Here is a 19,826-nt window from a genome sequence, read left to right as displayed (position 1 = left end):
AGTAAGCGATCAATGTTTATGTCACCTGTAAATTTGTCATTTACCTATTCCACCTCTATTAAAAGTCTCAACAGAGATTGGAATACCAGAAGGTCCAATGGAGAGGTTCCCCACTGAATTCAGTACCTCTACATAGTTTGGACAAAACCCTCCATTTCATGCAAGCAGGCAATACAATTAGCATATTCTATTTTTTTCAATAAGTGGACTAAACTCACTTTTCAAATCTAGAATCCTGTCTCAAGATGGCATCACATTTTAAAGGTGGGAGGAAAGACCCTTTTTGAAAAGGACACAGGGACCCTCTCTCTTCATCAGCTGGCATGGTTTACTTGACAATTGCACTTAAGTAAAGTGGACCAGGAAGGCTAATCTAAAATGATTTTGCAGAACAGATTGTTTAATGTTACATCACTTTATCACCTCTGTTGATGAGGCTGAGCTGAGATGACAGAAATCTCCAACAAGACCATCAAATTGTGCTAGGCTGAAACAGCTTGCTCTAAAAATAAAATACAAAATAATTGCAGATTAGTTAAAATGTGATCAGGATATATATAGGGTTTTGGAGCCACAGTTCAATGATACTATAAGTGCTCTCTCAGGGTTTCTAATTACTAAAGCAAAAACTGTGCTTCTACACATGTTGCTAATCCAACATGAAGCTCATTCTACTCATCTGAATTTGTGAAGAATATTGACAATACAACTCTGCACTAGCAATGCTTGTTCTGAACCACATATCACACCTCTGCACCACTGCAGACTTATGCAGCATCTTCCCATAAATAGCATAAAACTAAGAGCATGAATCCAGTCTAAATGTTTTCTTATATTCTGCCACCTTTGACAGAAAGGTCATAGTGGAGATCCTCATGACATCAAATGCAGAAATTCAACCCTGGTAATCACAGAGCAGGGATTCTGAAATTAAGCAGATTGCCAGCCTCTCAACTTTCAGAAGTATTTCAGTTCCATGCATGTAAAATCTAAAACCCTTTAAAAAGTGTTAAAGGTCCCTGCTAATAAGCTGTCCTACCTGCAGGGCTCTTCAATGTCAAGTCATCTGTGCAGTCTGAAGTTCTTGTCCAGTTCATTCATCAAACAGATCCTTCTGCATCTGATCAGTCTATAGGGACACATTTTTCTTCCCAGAAGAATGAAACATGCTGTAGCTTCTGCACGAATTGCCTTCAGGAACTCAGGGATTTTCCCAGTGTTCACTGTTGTATGGCAGATCTGTTTCAAGCCACCAGAATGCATAACTAAAAATTGCATTAAAAAATAATATGTTGCTTATTCATACACCAACAAACTAACTTGTTATGTTTTGCTTGATTAAAGATCTGCATTTCTAAGCTCACCTGTGAAGTTCAACATGCTGCTTTTTTTTTTCTCTCTAACTTGTGTTTAAGAAGAATAGAAGTCATCCATTGCATTAAGATGCATGTAAACTTAGTACTCCTCAAAATGAATTTGTTTAAACTTTTTCTTTTTTCCCCTCATACAAACACAGAGAGGCAGAATGTACTCCTTTTGTGTATGGATGAGCAATTTCCTCCCATTAGTGTAAGAAACACCTGCAAAAAGGACATATTTCACTGACAATGGCAGCATGCCAGGAGTATATACCCCAACTACCACTCTCAAGTATACATGTTTGTGCCTCAGCTCGGACACAATATGGTAGTGAAGGAAAATCTAGGTGGTTTAATGCATATTTACAAGATATCCTATTCTCTCCAGCGTGATGTAATGAGTACCCAATGTGCAGTTTGTATCATTGTTAAAAGAGCACTAGTGGAAGCACCAAATAAAATGAACATGCTAAAATATTGTAATCTATCCCACAGGGTGCTGTTCTTCGAGGGCTTGGTGATTAGAGGTTTTCTTTTCATCCAGCAAATGTTATTTATTCACACATAAGTCCTGCAGAGATACTGAGAGACTTAGGCTGTGTTAGCTCAGGAGATGGGGCAGGGTTAGGGTTGTGTCTTCTATGAAGAGACCTATCACTGAAGTTACATGGAGCATTGGGGAGACTCTTCAGGCTTTGTACCACAGTTGTGCCTTTGATCATGTGCATAAATAGTTCTTCTGCAGAGTGGTTGACTTAATTCAGTCGTTTTGATTGATAATTAGAATTGACAAAGAACAGATCAATGCAAATCACAAGGAGAAAAACATCTGGGACTCAGTTTAATGTGAATCCCCCAAATCCTCCTTAGTGGTAACCACACCACATGTACAAAACAGAATTCACAGTTGTTTCTGCAAAGGCACAAATTAGTACATCATAAGATATGAAATATAAGGCTTTAAATGACAGGAATGAACTGGTGCAGATGTTGCAGTTCCTTCTTAGTTTAGATCTTGGGAGTTTTCACTGTTTTCTGTGATGGAACATGGGCTGTGCAGCAATTAAATGGGTGGAATAAAGGCTGGCACTGAGCTTAGGCACATGGCTGTGTGCCGGCTTCTGCCCTGTATCTCTTGGTCTTGGCCAGAGTTGTAAGAATGTTTTTTCTAAAGCTTGAAAGGTTCAGATGTGGTGTTTGTGGTTGTTGTTAAGTTTTATTTTTTCCCAAAAGGTGCACTTGTGGCCAAGAAGGCAAATGCTATTCAGGGATGTATTTGAATGGATGTGGCTAGTATGTCAAGAGAGGATCTCTTCCCTGTCTACTCTGCCCTGGTGAGGCTGCATCTGGAATATTGTGTCCAGTTCTGGGCCCCTCAGTATAGGAAGGACAGGGAACTGCTTGAAAGAGTCCAATGCAGAACCACAGAAATAATTAAGGGAGTGGAACAAGGAGAGACTGAGGGAGCTCTTTAGCTTGGAGGAGACTAATGAGTGACTTCATTAATGTTTATGAATATGTAAAGGGTGAGTGCTGAGAGGATGGAGCCAGGCTCTTCTTGGTGGTGCTCAATGGTAGGACAAGGAGGAATGGGTGGAAGTTGAGGCATAGGAAGTTCCATGGCAACATGAGGAAAAAAATTTTCACTCTGAGGATGATGGAACACTGGAACAGGTTGCTCAGCGGGGTTGTGGAGTCTCCTTCTCTGGAGATACTCAAAACCTGCCTGGATGCGTTCCTGTGTGACCTGGTATAGGTGATCCTGCTCTGGCAGGGGGATTAGACTAGATGATCTTTCAAGGTCCCTTCCAGGCCCTAACTTTGTGTGATTCTGTGTAATCTTGTTTTCAATACAAGGGTGTGGGTTTTCTTTCCTCTTTGTCTGTAATGGATTGATGCAGTCTCTGCACATGTTAGGAGCAAACACTATTTAAACTTACAATTTGAAGTGAGATTCAGAAAATCTAAGCAACTTGACCACTTGACAGAGCAGCCCAGCACAGCTAAGAACAGATTACTTATGTGTCCTAGACTTGTGTTTTTACTGGCTTGCATTCCTTGGAAAGAAATTTCTCATGTAATCTTGGCCATTTCTATTTTTCATTTTAGTTTTCTGTGTTTGTTTTCTTTTGCAAACAATCTCTTATTGTCTCTCTCATTTACATGGTAAATCCCACTCCCTTCCTTTCTCTAAATGCTATTCAGTGTATGCTGGTTTCTGTTTGTCAGTTTTTCTGCTCTTCCGAGGGATCAGCTAGCATGCCTACCCTGAAGATGCTCGCCTTTTGAGCACATGCTCTGCATCTTCTGGGATGATTTTGGGGTTTAATGTGTATGAATTGAATTTGGATATTTGTCATGAAATACACAGCATTTTTCAGAGGATCAGAATGTAATTTTATGATGATTAGTATCAATGACTGCTGGAGCTTTGCTAGAATATCAAATCTTTGCTATTTAAGATTTTGTTCAGCTTGTAATTTCAGGGTGTTATTCCTGTTTAGACAGCCTCTCTGCCTTGTGTATTACTGCCCAGGTTTGCAGATTGGCTCTCTTCTTTTATTTCTGTGCCTTCTAAAATAATGTTTGTTTAGGAGTAATCAGACTTCTCTTTATATAATTTTTCCTTTGGTCTAGCTCATTAATAAATGCCTTCCAGCCTCTTTTGAAACCAAAAGCAAAATAAAAAAGGAAACATTCTGCTCTTAACCTAAAGAAAGAAAACCCAGTTCTGTTGTCAGTTGTCACAGTGTAAAAATCATTAGTCAAGCACAAAACTTTGACAGACAATGTCCTTAGTTTTGTCACAAATATAACATTGTGGTTTCCATTAAAAGTGTAAATTTGTGTTGTGCAGACTTAAAACTGCTGGATACTGGAACAAAATAGTGCGTGTTGGGTTTTATTATTAACTCTAGCTTTGAATTAGAATTCCCCATATTACAGCTTGGAGCTAAACTCTGTTTACAAAACAGTATTTACACTTGACTAATTTTGCAGATCAAACTAATTAAATCAATTAAACTGGTGATTAACCAAATGAAGGCTGATTGCAAAAATTAGTGGGTTTATTTTGGAGGACTGGAAGTAAGCTAATTACTGCAGTGATTACTTGAACCTGGAGTACTCTAAATGTGGTATAAATTGAAACCTCATAGTGAATTAGACTGGGAATTCATTACAGTTTAAAGCACTGTTAATACTATTCAGGCTTCTACTCCTGTGGGAAAATTTCACTCACTATTTTGTATACTGATAAACAATCATTTAGTCTGTGTCCTTTTAAATAACGCTCAGCAATTTCACACTGTATTTTTTCCTCATAGCTGAGTCACAATTCTGTTTTATTAAAATGGGGTTGCTAAAACTGTCAGTCAGGTTCCTTCACGTTGCACAGTGGGAAATGTAGTCCAACTAAATCAATCTCTATCATGGTGAAACAAGCGTTCTAGTTTCAGGTGGTGGCTACAGCATTTTCTGGGCTGGTATCTTAGTTGGTTTTTGTCATATCTGACTGCCAGCTTGGTCCACAGAAGAAACAGGGGTTTGGATTCATTTGCCCTACACACAACTTAACTAATAGCACAAAACGTACTAATTCTAATCTGTTGTATTTCGCACTTACTCTCGGTGATACAGTGCCAGAGAAGGATTTTGGGAAAGGAAATGGACCTACTGAAGTACTTGTTCCTTTTGTTTGCCAGGGAAGCTGTTCCCTGTAGTATACTTCCTAGGCTATTTCATTCCTCCTTGCATCGCCAATTAACAACAGAATCTAAATGTCTACTAAAAGTGACCTATATTATAGAGTTCCTTCAAGCACATCTCCTTGCAAAGGGGTTAATGAAATTGCACAGAATTAAAATAGACAAACCTCAGAGGTGATATATTATGTAGTTTGTGACTATTTTGTGTTATTAATATTGCAAGTATATTTTATTTTAAGCTTGTTTTGTAAGATCCTCTCCTTGCATACCTCGTTCAGTTAGGGATTCAGTTTCAGTCCTTATTCCTCCAATGAATGCAGCCATTTAAGATTTACATTGCATAACAGGGTTTTACTCTGCATATTTTTGCTGGTTTGGGTTCTTTTCTCTCACACACATGAGCACGGCTCCTGCTTGCTTAAAAATGGAATTTCAGTGGAGCAAAGTGCAAAACACATGATTTCACTATTCAATAATGGCTGTGTACTACTAGAACGAAAGGCATCATGTAGGCCTCTTACAAGAAAAGTATCTAAAGGTGTTAGAACAGGTACCAATGAATCCTATCTTGCCCAGCAAAAGGGACCAGGTCGAATCTGCTGGTGGAAAGTAATCCAAAATGAGATTTACTTATGGGAAACACTGAGGAAAAGGTGATAGTTAGCTGCGGATGGGTGATGGGACAGGAGACTTGGTAGGTGTGGTAGAGTGACAGATGGTCCAAGTACAAGTATGGTGAAGCTTGGCAGATTGACTACAAAAATAGCAGCCGAGCCAGCCAGGAGTCGAACCTAGAATCTTCTGATCCGTAGTCAGACGCGTTATCCATTGCGCCACTGGCCCCACGTTGGGCGCCAATAAAAAAAATGTGGTGGGATGGAAGGGGTAAGGCTGAGAAGCCTCCTCCCTTCCCCCTTGTAAAGTAAAAGGGGAAAAAAAAATTGAAGGGAAAAGAAAAAAAACTCGCAAGCTGAATTAGCAAAGCAGTGGAGCTATATTTACAAAGCGATGTAGGGTTTGCAGGGGATTATTTACAAATTTACAATATCTACAATATATACAAAGATATACAACAGAGTAACACAGAAATGAGAGTGACCCCCCTCTGGACAGAGGGGGTTCCCCACCTCCGCTCTCCCCTCTCTCCCCCCTTTCCCCAGAGTGGGATAGGAAGAGAGAGAAAAGAGAGGAAAGAAAAAAAAATGTTAGAAGCAGTTTGTGTTAATTGGAAAAGAGTTAATACAGGCCTGTTATCTGTTTTTCTCTCAAGGCCGGAGCCTTGGCAGAAAGCCCAGGACAGAAAGCTGTTGCCTGAAGAAGAGGCGGAAGCAAGACTGACTGAGAAGTGCTGGAAATGTCCAGTTCACTCCCAGTTCCGAAAAGTGCTTCCTCCCACTTGTCCAATGAAATTAGTTTAGACTATTCCTTCCGTTTACCAACTTCCGTCCACCATGTTCCCTTTCTTAAGGGGGCAACGTCAACCGGCCACAGTAGGCCATTGCAAAGGCTTAGCATGAACTAGTGGCTCAAAGTTGGCAGTAAGAAGGTCTTTGGTTGTTATTTTGGCTATGACTTGTTGCCATCTGTGTGCAAAGAGCACTAGAGCTAATTTCTCTATACAAAGACATCATCTGGCTCTACACTAGAGCTAGGTTCTCTATAGAAAGGCAGGATCTGGCTCTACACAGTGTAGTGCTCAGCAGTTTGCTGTCAAAAGACCATATAAAATGAGAAAGCAGTAAGAAAAGACAAAACTCATATGGCTTGCAGGGAGAGAAATATAACATACAATGAAAGGGACAAGGTGTGTAAACTTTGACAAAAGGACTGTGTCCTGTGAACACCAAAGCTGAGAGCCATTGGCACTGAGAAAAAGGAGTGCTTACTCAGTGTTGTACTTCAGCAGAGTGAAATAGCAAAGCACAATAGACCAAAGGAGTGGGAATACCCATAGAGGATTTCTCAGCAAAGGACCTCCTGGGCAGTGAAGGAACCTACGGACAGGCAGCTACCAGCCTTTCTTGTGGGGGCCTCTAGCACTCCCCACCATACTTTTAGCACAGTGCTGGAAAACACATATTGCACGAAAAGCACTGAAAGGACATGGGGAGTTGGATTGTTCACTATATCATGCCAGTTTTAGGGTTTTCATCTAAGTGTGTCCCAGTATGTTTTCTGAGAAGAGATATAGCAATACCAAGATGCTTCATACCACTATGTATAGAGAGTTTAAAAAGCAAATTACATTCTGTTTCAGGGACAGGGCACTAATTTCTTGAGCAGGTTTCTATTCCCATAGGAATCACCTTCTCCAAAAATGAAGCCAGATATTCAAGTTTGTGTGCATAAGTCACACAAAATACATGATGTCTGGGTTTTTTCCATTGTTTTGGTGTTTGGTTGGCTTTTTTCTTTCCTTTTAGCAAATACCTTCCATAACTGTCTTTGCAAGAATTTTTTGTTCTTATAATGGTGGAGTTTTGTTCTTTGTAATGGAATGAAAAATTAATCTAGAAATGCACATGACTAGCTGAATGCTTGCATGGAGGGAGCTATGCATATGAAGTACAAGGAAATGCCAGTCTTACTTCAACACTACCAAAACAAAGCATTTTCCATATACACTAAGCTCATATAAAATTCCTCATAAAGCTGATTAAAGCAGAGAAAAGTAGTAGTTTGTTCTTATAAAATAACCCAATACAATTTGTCATTATTTGAACAGATCCCAGTGACTCTCAATTTTTTTTTTTCTGAGGCAGTTGTTTGTAAGCTAAATTCTGCAGTATAAATCTGAATCAAGTTTTACCAGGCTGGAGTAGGTCTGACCATGATAAGTTTGCTCCACAGTGTCAACTCTGCTCCATTATTTAATGCTATAGCAGAAACAGAATATCATCCTGGCAGTTTCAAATGGTTATTATTCACTTATATTGCGTTACCACCCAGAGTGCTCATCTAGATTGTATATACATGGGATTTCTACAAGAGCTTAGAAGACAAGTATATGAAAAGACAGGAAACTGAAGAAAAACATTCATTACCCAACACGACAGAGGTCTATGAAGTAGTTCCAATAAACCTGCCTAGAGTAAAATTGGTTAAGAAAGAGGTGTGCACACTCTTAATAAATCTGTCATGTAAAAAATGCATTATTTTTCTCAAGGAGATAGCAATATTATTCAAAACGTGCTAAAGTGGGCAGGATATCCCAGGAGTAATTGTGAATTATTAGGTCATAGGGACCTCATTGCAAACTATTTGCAAAACTTAATTGGTGTAATAAATAAAGCATGCATGCAAATTAGGCTACTTTCAGAATTAAAGGAATCTGTTATCCAGCTTCGCAAAGATTCATCCTAATTTAATAGTGGTTTTATATACAGTTTGAGAGAGCCATGTTTTATGCTTGTTCTGAAAAAAAACAGATGGTATTTAACTAAACCTGAAGCAGCCAACTAGTGGCATCTGATAAATTTCAGTCTGTAGCGCAGGTGACACTGGGTTCTGGCAAAAATGTAATGGTGCATTATTTAATTTAGTACACAGAAGAAAGTGGTTAAGCAAGGTGACAAAATGACCACTCTTATTTGCTTTATTCTGTCTTAAAAGGCTCCTTCGGTACTGGGGCTAAAAATATTAGTAGCTTTGAAAGTTCTGTTGCAGACCCTGTTATTTATTGATTTATTTGCTATTCATCTTAGAATTCCAGTAGTGGAAAGAAGAGCGCTAATGAGTGTAGCTGATGTCATTACCCTAGATAAAAAATAGGGAGTATGTAGACATGTAATGACTCTGTATCCTAAAGCAAAATCTGAAAGAATCAAAGAATTGTTTAGAATAAATATAAATAGATAGACATGAAGAAATAGTTAACATTCTCTGTCTAATATCATTGCTAGACTCAATAACACTGTCTTGTCATCAACCCCAAATCAAGTATTACATCTGCTTTTTTAAAGCAGTTGATTGAATGAATACAAATGTCTTGCTGTTGTCACTTGGGATAGCACTTGATATATCCCATTTTCTAGACTCTAATTATTCCATTTGTAGACATGAATGCCATTTAGATGTAAGCTAATTCAGCATGGTAACTCAATTAGATTTGTACTGACTAGGATTTATGAAACATCAATGGATTCTTGGTGAGACCAATGGGACTACTGGTTATTTATCCCTAAGTCTTACTGATACTGCCTCTCAGGAGCTCAATTAAACATGCCAGTGATGAGAATGTTTTGTAACAGTAGTCTTTCACAATTAGACTACGATTTTTCTAAAGCATATCACACGTAAAGCAGGGCATCATGTATTATGCAATACAAAGTTCTCATCTGACTAGCTGATGAAGTTGAAGGGTAAAAGAAATTCCCATTATTGTTTAGTTAGTGTTATTATAAAAAAACAAACTTGAAGATGAAGTTCATGTAAAATGTGATGAAAATTCTGCTTTATTGATGGAAAATGTAAAAGTAAACCTATATTTATAAAATAATTTATTTGTTAGTATCTGCACTATAAGCTATGATTAAAGCTGCAGTGAAAATGAGACAAATGCAATGTCTTACCAACAATCCAGTTCCCCAATATGTTTGAAATTGTTCTCATCTGCTGTATGAAGCTGACCAGCAGAGAGAAAGTACTGTCATTTCGTAGGCCTTAGAGCAGGTACCCTGCTGAGTTTGAGCACCTTGGTTTTCTGGAAGGTGCCTATGAACCTCTGGTCTGGCTTGTGAAGCAGTGCAGTGGTGTATGCAGTGATGTGTCCATCTGTCAATCAGTTCTGTATTTCCCATATGACTGTGTTCTTAAAAGAGGACTTTTGCTACAGAGAGACATAGCTTTGGCCCAGAATTAATCTCAAGAAAAACACTTACCTCCTACACAATAGCACAGTATCTAAACCTGATGTTTCCATCTGCAGCCCAGAACATAGCTGAAACAGCTTGTTCTGCTTGTACCATGCTTGCTGTAGATTCAGAACAAGCAGTATAAACTGAACATGGAATCAGTTGTGGATTGCTTTGTTTTTGTGAGACCTAAGTTCAACAGGCAACAAATTCTGTACAGTTTGGTGTTTTGTTCCTGCCTCCCGGTGAGTCTCCTTGTATGAAACAGCAGATGTTCCCTGGGGCGCTTTCCATGTTCTGTTTCGATACCTGGGCATTTGAGCTCCTTCTGTAGTTTAGTCAGATACATGTTGTGCTTAGTAATTTGCTGAATTAACTTTATATTTTAATTCAGGCTTAAAGGGATTTAGAAGTGCCATTTTTAACCATTTATGAGTCCACCAAGAATTCAGGATTACTTTACAGCAACTGTTTTGCCTTTGTTCTTTTTAGTTCCTCAAAAGTACCTCTGATAACCTGTAGATGAGACAAAGAATTAGATACTGGTGCACAACTGTTGGCACTGACATGTCTGCTTAGTCTTCCTGGGAAGATACTTGTTCGGTTTTACTTTTGAGGAGCAGATGGGGTCAGGTGTTAGCAAGTTTCTAAGCAGTAACTCCGCACCTAATGTGGGATAATCAAGATTTCCCTGTATAGGAAAATGCTTTATGTAGGATAATTTGAACAACCAGCCAGGACTGGGGCATCAGTGGACACAAAGCTGTTGGGAATGGTGGTCATAATATGCTGTGAAATTATTACTTGTTCCCCTAAAGACGTTGAAAGCTTCTGAACTTCAACATTACCAGATGGAGGTGAGCAGAGAGAAGACTATCAGAGAATATTAATTTATTCTTACCAAAGACCCAAATCCTGGCGGAAAAGGAATTTGGAACATACTCTGCCTTCCATGCTGTTTTGTAGGGTGAGAAAGTTAACCACTATGAGATTGGGATGCCTCTGTTAGAAAGGAGGAGGAATGGGCAGTAGTGGCATCTGAGACTGGGGTATTTGGCAGTTGGCATGGAGGGATGGACTGTAGCTCTTGTAAATGCAAACTCCAAAGCTTCATCAAGCTACACAGCTAGCGAAACTGGACAGGCCAAATGTAGGCTTATTCATGACCACAAATATGAATATGCACCTTCTGTTTTATACTGAGGGTGTTGTGTAGCCCTAGTAAGCAGCTAGGCAACTCACAGCCGCTCACTTGCTGACCCTCAGGAGGGTGGGGAAGGGAATTGGAAGGGCAAAAGAGAAAACCCATGGATAGAGATAAAGGCAGTTTAATAGGCAAAACAAAAGCTGCACCTGCAAGCAAAGCAAAATACGGAATGAATTCACTACTTCTCATCGGCAGGCAGATGTTTAGGTGTTTCCAGGAAAGCAGGGCATCATCACATTTAACTGTTACCTGGGAAGATGGACGTTAGCATTCTGAAGGTGCCCCTGCCTCTTCTTTCCCCCAGCTTTTGTCATTAAACATGATGTTGTGCAGTATGGAATATGCTTTCAGTCAGCTGTCCTGGCTGTGCCCCCTCCCAGCCTCTTGCCCATCTCCAGCCTACTCACTGAGGGGTCAGTGGGACACAAGAGCAAGCCGTGAGGCTGTGTAAGTACTGAAATGGTGTGTTATCAACATTGCTCACAAATCCAAAACATCCCCATGCAGGCTGCTATGAAGAAAATTGATTTGGCAATGTAGTCAGTGCTGTCCTGCATTGTTAGAGTCCTTTTGTGTTGCCCATTGTTTGTAGCTGAGAAACTTTTGGAGGAAATTATTTGTGGCTCACTCAATAAAGCTAAATGAAGTCCCAGCAATATGGTCTTGTTTGACTCCTGCTTAAAAGCAGATCAGAGCGTTCACCTGAAATCTGTATTAAGCCTATGAGCCTGTACTGAATGCAGCCAACTTTGCTGACCACAGGAGGAAAATCAGCACAGGGATTTCAGCCAAAAAGTTTTCATTTCACTACATGGCTTACATATTGTTCATACAGATGAGACACTGACTAATCAATGTGCACTGATAGAATCATCCAAGCATCTCCACAGATACTTGTATGTATTGAAAAAAGAAGAGAAATGGGGCAGCATGCTCAATCTGGACTCCACAGGCTTTTGCAGGTGTGGTGTCCAGGATAAAGCAGCAATACTTAGGCATTGCAGTGTATGTGAAATTAGGAATTTATAGGTCACACAAGTCTATTGGCTATGAAACAATATTGAATCTATGAGGAAAAAAAGCCATCCCATCTTCTGAAACTGGTAAATGTTAAATTTGAGTCTGTGTATTCCTAAAAAAGCTGCACACAAATTGTCAAGTATGGTTGTTCCCTTGTACCCTCTCATGCTTTTTATGGCACTATCAAAATTGAGAAGCTTTAGAAGGGAAGTGTGTTAGGTATCTCTCAGATGAAAATTGATTTCTTGTTCCAGGCACTCTTGGGCTCAGCCTTGCTTCCAGATTGGCCAGCATGTTGTAGCTGCTGATGGTTAGCAAAGTGCCTGATGCAGTTAGTCTAGAAAATATTGACAGCTTGCAGTACTGAGCACTAATACAGTAGCATAACTGGTACTTGTTTTGCTGAAAAATGAACATACAAAAGCTTTTTACATTGAATTATTTCATGGAAGAGTGTGTTTTGGAGAGACTGACTGCTGAAGTGGTTGATCTGAGTGGCATGGTTTGGATACTGATTTTCTGTCCCTTATCTTTAATTGGATTTACAGTAACATGATAATCCTACGCTGTCACTCTGCAGTTCATACTGTTAATGTTCCAGTTGTGCAGCCCAGTGCTAGCAGGAAACTATGTTCTCTGCTTTTTATGAAAACTATGTAGATTTGTTCATGAAAACAGCAGGTTAAAGGCTACTTTCCAATATAAACCCCATCCTACTACTAATATGTTTCCAGTCTTTCATTCTTAGTGATGTGTTTCTTAAAAGGAATATGATATAATTGTTCACTTGCCAAAGAGTTTCTGGAGGATCATATCTGCTGTCTTAATGCTTGCTTTGGCATTCACATAAGATCAGGCCAGTATTTTTGCACATGGGGAGAACTCATCATGGCTCCACACCTAAAAACTAATTTGTTATAAAATTAAGAATATATTTCAGTTACAGTATTCCTTGTGTAAAATAAAGTTTTGCTAATCAGTGCAGAGTAGTAAAAAACTTCTGGTAAATGTTCAGTGTGTTGGAAGATATAAACGTTGAGAGGGCAACATTAGCTATTAAGGGAAGGCAGGGAACGGAAACTTGTAGAGCAAGGGAAGTGGAAACGTGCGTAAAATGTCAGCACATTTCAGAGAAAACAAGACGTTAGTTTAACCTTCCAGTTTGTTTTCAGTTTAATCTAGTGGGTATTATTTAATAGGGTTGGCTTCCAGCCAAGTTGTACCAGACAAACCCTGTTTTCCTTCCTGGAAATCCTATGCTGATGGAATTTAAGGAACTCAGATATTTTATGTTAGGATTTCAAAACATGCTTATATCCAGCTAGGACAGCAGTATAATGCAGACTACGTTCTGCAAGGTCCTGGATTGGGCATCTAGCCGGTGTGCATAGGCTTGGTGTGTCCACTGCATCAGATCCACTATACAATAGTATGTCATCCTCTGTATTATACCTACTGCAGTGAGGGCTATAACACATCTCACTGCCCAGGTACAGATCATCTAAGTAGATAAGGAGGCCTGATGCATTTGGTAAGTCAAGGGCACCCAGTTTGGTTGGTCTCTTCACATAATACGTGTGCTGGGACACTTGCCTGAAGAATTCCTGGTGAAAACACTGTAGGCCTAACGCATATGGTCATGTGCTGCCTGGTGGCTGACTTTGGAGAGAAGAGTGCCATTTGGGCACAGTCCTCTATGGCCCCTTCTTTGCACTCTTCCTGCCCTTTGAAATTCTGATCAGGACAAGCTGTACATAGCTTGTGGAAGTGTGGTTGAGAATCAAACCTGTGTGCTGTTCCTACAGTCTGTGTGTCTGTAAAAGTGCTGGTGATTTTCAGAGTAGCACAGGTGGAGTTATGTTTTTCTGACTGCTAGCATCAGATCCTTATTCAGCATCCACTGAACATTATCAAGGTGCTTCAGTATGGGCACTAAGTCTTTGACCCTTAAACTGAGACTTTGATCCCTAACCTGAGAAGACTTTGGGTGCCTTCTGTCCTGTATGCCAGATATTGTACTCTAGGGAGTGCAAGTACAGCAATGAAGACGGAATGCTTCTAGAAACAGTGACAGGGGAAGGAAGAGCATGTCTCCTCACCTGCTGCATACAGTGACACCAAGTCATCTGTAAGATTCTCTTCAGTTGCTGTTCCCCCTGCAAGCCAGGCCCTCCCCTCTATTGCAGCACTCCAGTAGTTTCAGGTGATTGTTGCTCCAATGAGGTGTTTCATGCCTGGAATGATTTCTTTGATGAAAGAAATAGAGAGCAGGACCAGGAACAGATGGCTGATAACGACATCTTAATTCTAGAGAGAATGAAAGTGATATTTCATTATGGAGTGGTATATTTAAATTGCCTTCAGGTGTTAGTTTAAGAGAGTAGAGGAAAAAAGAAAAGTTAAAAAGATTTTTAAGATTTAGTAAAAGGGATAGAGTGGTACAAATCAGATCTAGTAATAATGCCCTACAAACCTGTCAGATTGTAGTAATGTGACAAGCGCTAGCTAAAGGGAATCATTGCCCCATGTATGGTGATGGACTTGTTTCACTTTGATGAATCAACTGGTTTGAATTATTAGAAAAACGAAATGTTTGCCCTGGTTCAGAATTTGCAAACGCCCCTTCAGGATAAAAGGACATGCATTACGTCTTCTTAATAATCTCAGAATCCATTTTACACTGCGCAAAGTGTTCTCTCTTTAAAGCACCAACATAAATTTTGAAACAAATTCATCGTGCAACCAAGTTGGGTGACTAATAAGCTTCATTTAAATAATTTCTTATCTCTTGATGAACTTTCCTGCAAGCTGGTCTCCTTTTAATAAACACGTAATCCTAAAGGTTTACTATGATGCTTTCAGTAAGCAGAATCCTAGCTGGTACAAATGTTGATGTAAATTAGGACTAAGCAGGCTAATTCCTCTGTGAGTTTACGGTATTTGTGTACAAGGGATTGGAAAACTATCAATTGAAAGACCTGTGTCATACAGGAAGTTACACATTGACATCTTCTGTGAAAGATGTCATTGTTGTGCTGTTATTTTTGTTGATGTGTAAAAGATGAGTGGAGATCCATGCACAAACACTTTCAATCTGTTTGTATGCGTTTGAGGAAAAGCTCTCATAGATTTCTTAAAAACACACAAATTAATATTGCTTACTTTTCAGCAGGGGTAAATTAGGGTCTTGGAGACCTTCTTAGAATAGTCTGGAGTTAAATAATATTGCATGTTTTTCATTTTACTATGATGAATGCAAAGCTATTAAACAACCTTTTAAAGAGTTGGTGTAATTATCTGTAAACAGTAATGTTACAAAAAAAGGTCAAGTTGTCCTGCCATTAGAAGTTTATGGATATAAACTGGATTTATGTTCCCATAAAATGGGCACCAACTAACTAGATTAATTCTACACAACTAAACCAACTGTAGTAATATTTAGAAACAATAAAATGATACCAATTAAAGCAATTTTTTTGTGTGTGTGTGTCATATTGATTAATGGCGCACTAAAATTAACCGAAGACCTTAAAATCAGAATGGTTGTGGGAAGGCATCCACATCTCAGCATTATTACCAACAAGAAAGAGCAGTTAAGGGAGATGGCCCTGCAATAGTATGAATATTTAATTAATAATTAGTCATGTAATTTCTCCTCAGGAATTATTATCCCTCAAACTGGTTTGTGAATTTAATTATTAGCAGCCTTTTTGTTTCCATGTCCCCTCATTACTGTCAGGATTGATGTAACATAAACTTCATTAAAAATTAAAGCAAGAGTCTTAATTACAAGGCTACCCTGACTGAAGTCAGAATTAGCCAAGTCAGTGATGTGCAAATGAGTGCATTATTTAAGAAACATGCTGGAAGTAGTTATGCTAATGTGGAAGGTTCACAGTAGCAGACCTTTTCACTTGCAGTTGCATATTCATTAAATGCACTATGCAAATTTAATGTAGCAGCCTTAGTAATGCGTTGTTAATTTATTCAGATTTATTGAGTAGGACTTAAAAAAAAAGTACAAATTTAATTACTCTATCTGCTAGAATGATATTAGGAGAGATAGTAGAGGTTTAAAATGTGTTGATCTGGATTACTGCAGTTTGATGGAGGATGTAGTATCAAAGGACACAATTTTGATAACTAGGCTTGAAAGAATATTTGATTTACTTATGGAATGATCTAAGAAATCACTAAAATTGCACATGCTACTTCCCAATAGGAAAGTAAAAAAAAAAAAGTCTCAGTCATATTAACCTAAGAGCTAAAGCAGTGCTGAGTCCACAGTCTAATGGATGTAATGATCCTACTGAGACCAGTAAAGGTTATGTATAGAGATCTATGGGAAGCAAACTGTCTTTGTGGAAAGTTCACTGGTTGTTACAAGTTCCTTTGCGACGCTGCTGATCATCAGGTTTAACAACAGGAATCCTGTCACTTTGTAATGTTACTGGCAGCACTAAGTAATTTCTTAGCAGTAGCTGATGTGAAGTTTAAATTTCTGGTTTCCTTTTTACTTTACCATTTGCAAAAGAACCCACTGTAAATTTACTATTGTGGAATAATTCTGAACTGGCATTTTTTTTCCCCCCTATGAAGACTATACATATATGGGAACCCCCCCTGTGATTGCATTGTGGTATTGACTTTGAAACCTATTCAAAGTAATTTGGACCATTGTGGAGAGACTCATGCCAGCAAGACTATTCTTGCTGTTATCAGGAACAGGAAAGATGAGTTAGAACAATTAAGTTCCAGATGTCTTTGCTCATCCTCCTTGCAATAGTTCCCATATTTTTATTTCCCACCTGATATGTGGTTTCAGAAAACTCATTGCTGCGCTTTTTCAGTAATCATCTTTGTAGGTGGGTATCTGTAAAAGTTCAGACAATTCATAGACATCTGTACGGGCTAAACCCTGGACTGCTTAGCTTTGTTCACTGGTGGATTGCCTAGGCACCACCAGGCTGTACATAAGGCTACCAGCTTGATATTTGCTGAGTTAGTGACTTCTATTCCCTTGAGAATCTATGATCCAGCCTTCCCTGTAAGAAAACAGCAAGCAGTCCACAGGTTTATCTTATTTTAAGAACAAAGTTTCTTTGGGTGTAGGTATCTAAATCTTCAGGTCAGGGTGTCAGTCTATGGTAGGCACAGGCAACTCTGCATTATGAAGCCTCTGCTAAAGCTAATATGTGAAGTTCTTGCTCCTGTTCTTGTCTCTTGCTCCTGCTGTGGTGAAGCTGCTGTCTCCTCTGTCCTCTGCAGCACATGTAAGAAACTGACCAAACTATTCATTTTTCTTTTAAATCACATACAATTAACTGTTGTTTAAAATAATGACATTAAAATTATCTACAAACAGTGGAATGGACAAAATGGAGTCCATAATTTGACGTGCATTTTGAAATCTGTGTGGATGCATCTTATAAAAACAAGACACCAAACCAGTCTCCAGTGCCGTCCTCATCTTCATATCTTCTCTAGGCTTTACTGGCCATAGGCATTTCTGCAGTCAAGGCCAGACCTTCTCCTGATCCAGCTAAAAATTGCTGTTGTGCTGGGGTATCAGCTTGGCAGCACAGGTTTAACAGTGAAATGACAAGATGAAGGAAACAAGGGGCTGGTCTTTCTGTGACACTGCTACCTTCGTTGTATGCTGTAGCACAGTCTAAGAGGACAATGACCACTGGTACAAGGTATGGAAACAAGTGACAGGAGTCAGAAAATCCTTTTGTGGTGACCATCCTCTCATGCAAGTGCACCCACAGCTTTGCTGTCTATGTCTTAAGCTACTTTTACTGCTAAATATTATCATTCAGAGTCTTTGTCAACATTTTTTTGTCCATGCTGGGAACCATCCTGTTTTTGCCAGGTGGCTCGAGGAATCTGGGGAAATTTGTCGGTCTTTTTCTCCCAGTAAAAAGCTGATTGCCTAACTTGCCAGACTTTGTTTTCCCTTCATGCAGCAAAATCCTTTATATAGACTGTTTTGCTCCAGAAAGTAGCAATGTTATGACTGCTACACAAGAAGGCTATATAGAAAAGTATCTGCCTTCCCTGATGTCAGGCATCTTGCTTTGAACATACAAGAGTATGTCTAGTGTTGCAGGTAGGTTCATTTCAGACCTTTGAATTGTCTGTATTTATGAGCATATAGCTCAGGCTTTCTTAAAGTATTCTAAATAAAATTTACTCTCTTAGTTCAAACAAGGATCTACACAGTACCCCACACTTTACAGGAGCATTGTTTGAAAGACATATGTGGTGTTACCAAGCCTTTCAGAGTGTAGCCTCTGTATAGCAGAAAAAGCAAGAGGTGTGATTGTGCTCCAAGGCCATTTCTGCTCCATACAGAGATTCTCATTTTCACACACTTTACTGGAAATGGCTATCTTAATGCATTTATATGCATTCTTCTTCCACCTGCTTATCCATTCCAGTCATTGGGAAAATCCTTCTGTTAGAAGCATAGGCTGGCTTATTTGAAATAGTTTGTTTGCAGCCAAGTCTTAAAGCTGTGCCTTCAGTGTGTGGGTGATGAGAGTAAATGAGATGCAGAGTATACTTAGAATAGTTGAATGATTAGGCACTTACATCTGTTTAATTAAACAATGAGCTTCAACCTCTGTTTAATTAAGGACTAGATTGTTTCAGCTGTGATCGCATGCTGGGAGTTGTAACACTTCTGTGATACAAATCCGAGGATATAAGAGAAATAGGTTGGTCTCCTTTCAATCCCTAATAGCAAGTGATGCACAACACAAAGCAAATAAATAAGTTGCAGGTGTGCAATATAAGAATTTAGGCATTATCAAGGAAAGGATATGTTTAAGTTCAATGTAAAGTGTGTGGAGTTATATGTGCTGGGTGATGAATGAAGTAAAGGCTAACAAACCATCAATGGTTGGACTTGATCTTAGAGGTCTTTTCCAACCAAAGCAATTCTAAGATTCTATAAAGTATCATTCACTGACTCTCAGTATCTATGTGTGTGTGTGTGTGTGTGTGTATCCTAGCTTTACCCCCGGAAGGCCTTATTGCCTTAACTTCGTCTAAGTACTTTGACCACATTGCTAAAGGCCAAGTACCTTAAACTCTTCAATGTAATCCTTAGAAAACCAAGCTTACTGTAAAAAAAATGAAATATTGTGGGGTGTAATAGTAAAAAGACACAGGGACTGGAGCTTGTATTTTGAGAATATTGCTGTATCCAGTGTATCAGAATACACCAAAGAGTCCGGGACTGATTTGGTTTCCCATGCTCTGAGGTTGCATGCTAGCTAGGACATTTTCCTCTCTTTATTTCCTCTTTATTGCAAATTTGAGGCACATTGTTGTGGAAGGAAACTCAAACCAGTATTAACTAACAGGTAAAGAAGAAACAGAGAGTGTTGTGTAATGTTCTTTCAGTCCTGAACTGTCAAAAGTAAATACAAAATTAGGAAGAAAATAAAAGAAACATAGGAGGTTTTATAAATCTGGTGAAAGGGACTCAGAAAAGCAGTTCTCATGATCAGACTTCCATTTCTAAGTATTCAATTCAGGCTATCTGGGAACTCCAGCTTCCTTGTGACTCATTACTTTGGTTCTCCCTAAGCAAAAAGAAGTTGTTGCAGTGAGTAAACATGCCTGTTTCCACATAATGGGCATGACCCCATACTGGAGTATTTAGGAAACT

General features: G+C 39.1%; 1 non-coding gene across 1 annotated transcript; it reads right to left on the bottom strand.

Moving 5' to 3' along the window:
* Positions 1-5,835: 5,835 nt before the first annotated feature.
* Positions 5,836-5,908, bottom strand: TRNAR-ACG (transfer RNA arginine (anticodon ACG)). Its single transcript has one exon. It is a non-coding gene; the product is annotated as a tRNA-Arg (tRNA).
* Between the last annotated feature and the right edge of the window lie 13,918 nt (positions 5,909-19,826).

The sequence above is a fragment of the Melanerpes formicivorus genome, unplaced genomic scaffold (genome assembly GCF_026170545.1).
Source record: "Melanerpes formicivorus ecotype bairdi unplaced genomic scaffold, bMelFor1.0.p_v2 SCAF_10, whole genome shotgun sequence".
NCBI classification, from domain to species: domain Eukaryota; kingdom Metazoa; phylum Chordata; class Aves; order Piciformes; family Picidae; genus Melanerpes; species Melanerpes formicivorus.
The sequence above is the reverse complement of the archived record's forward strand: the minus strand, read 5'-3'. Positions and strand labels throughout refer to the sequence as shown.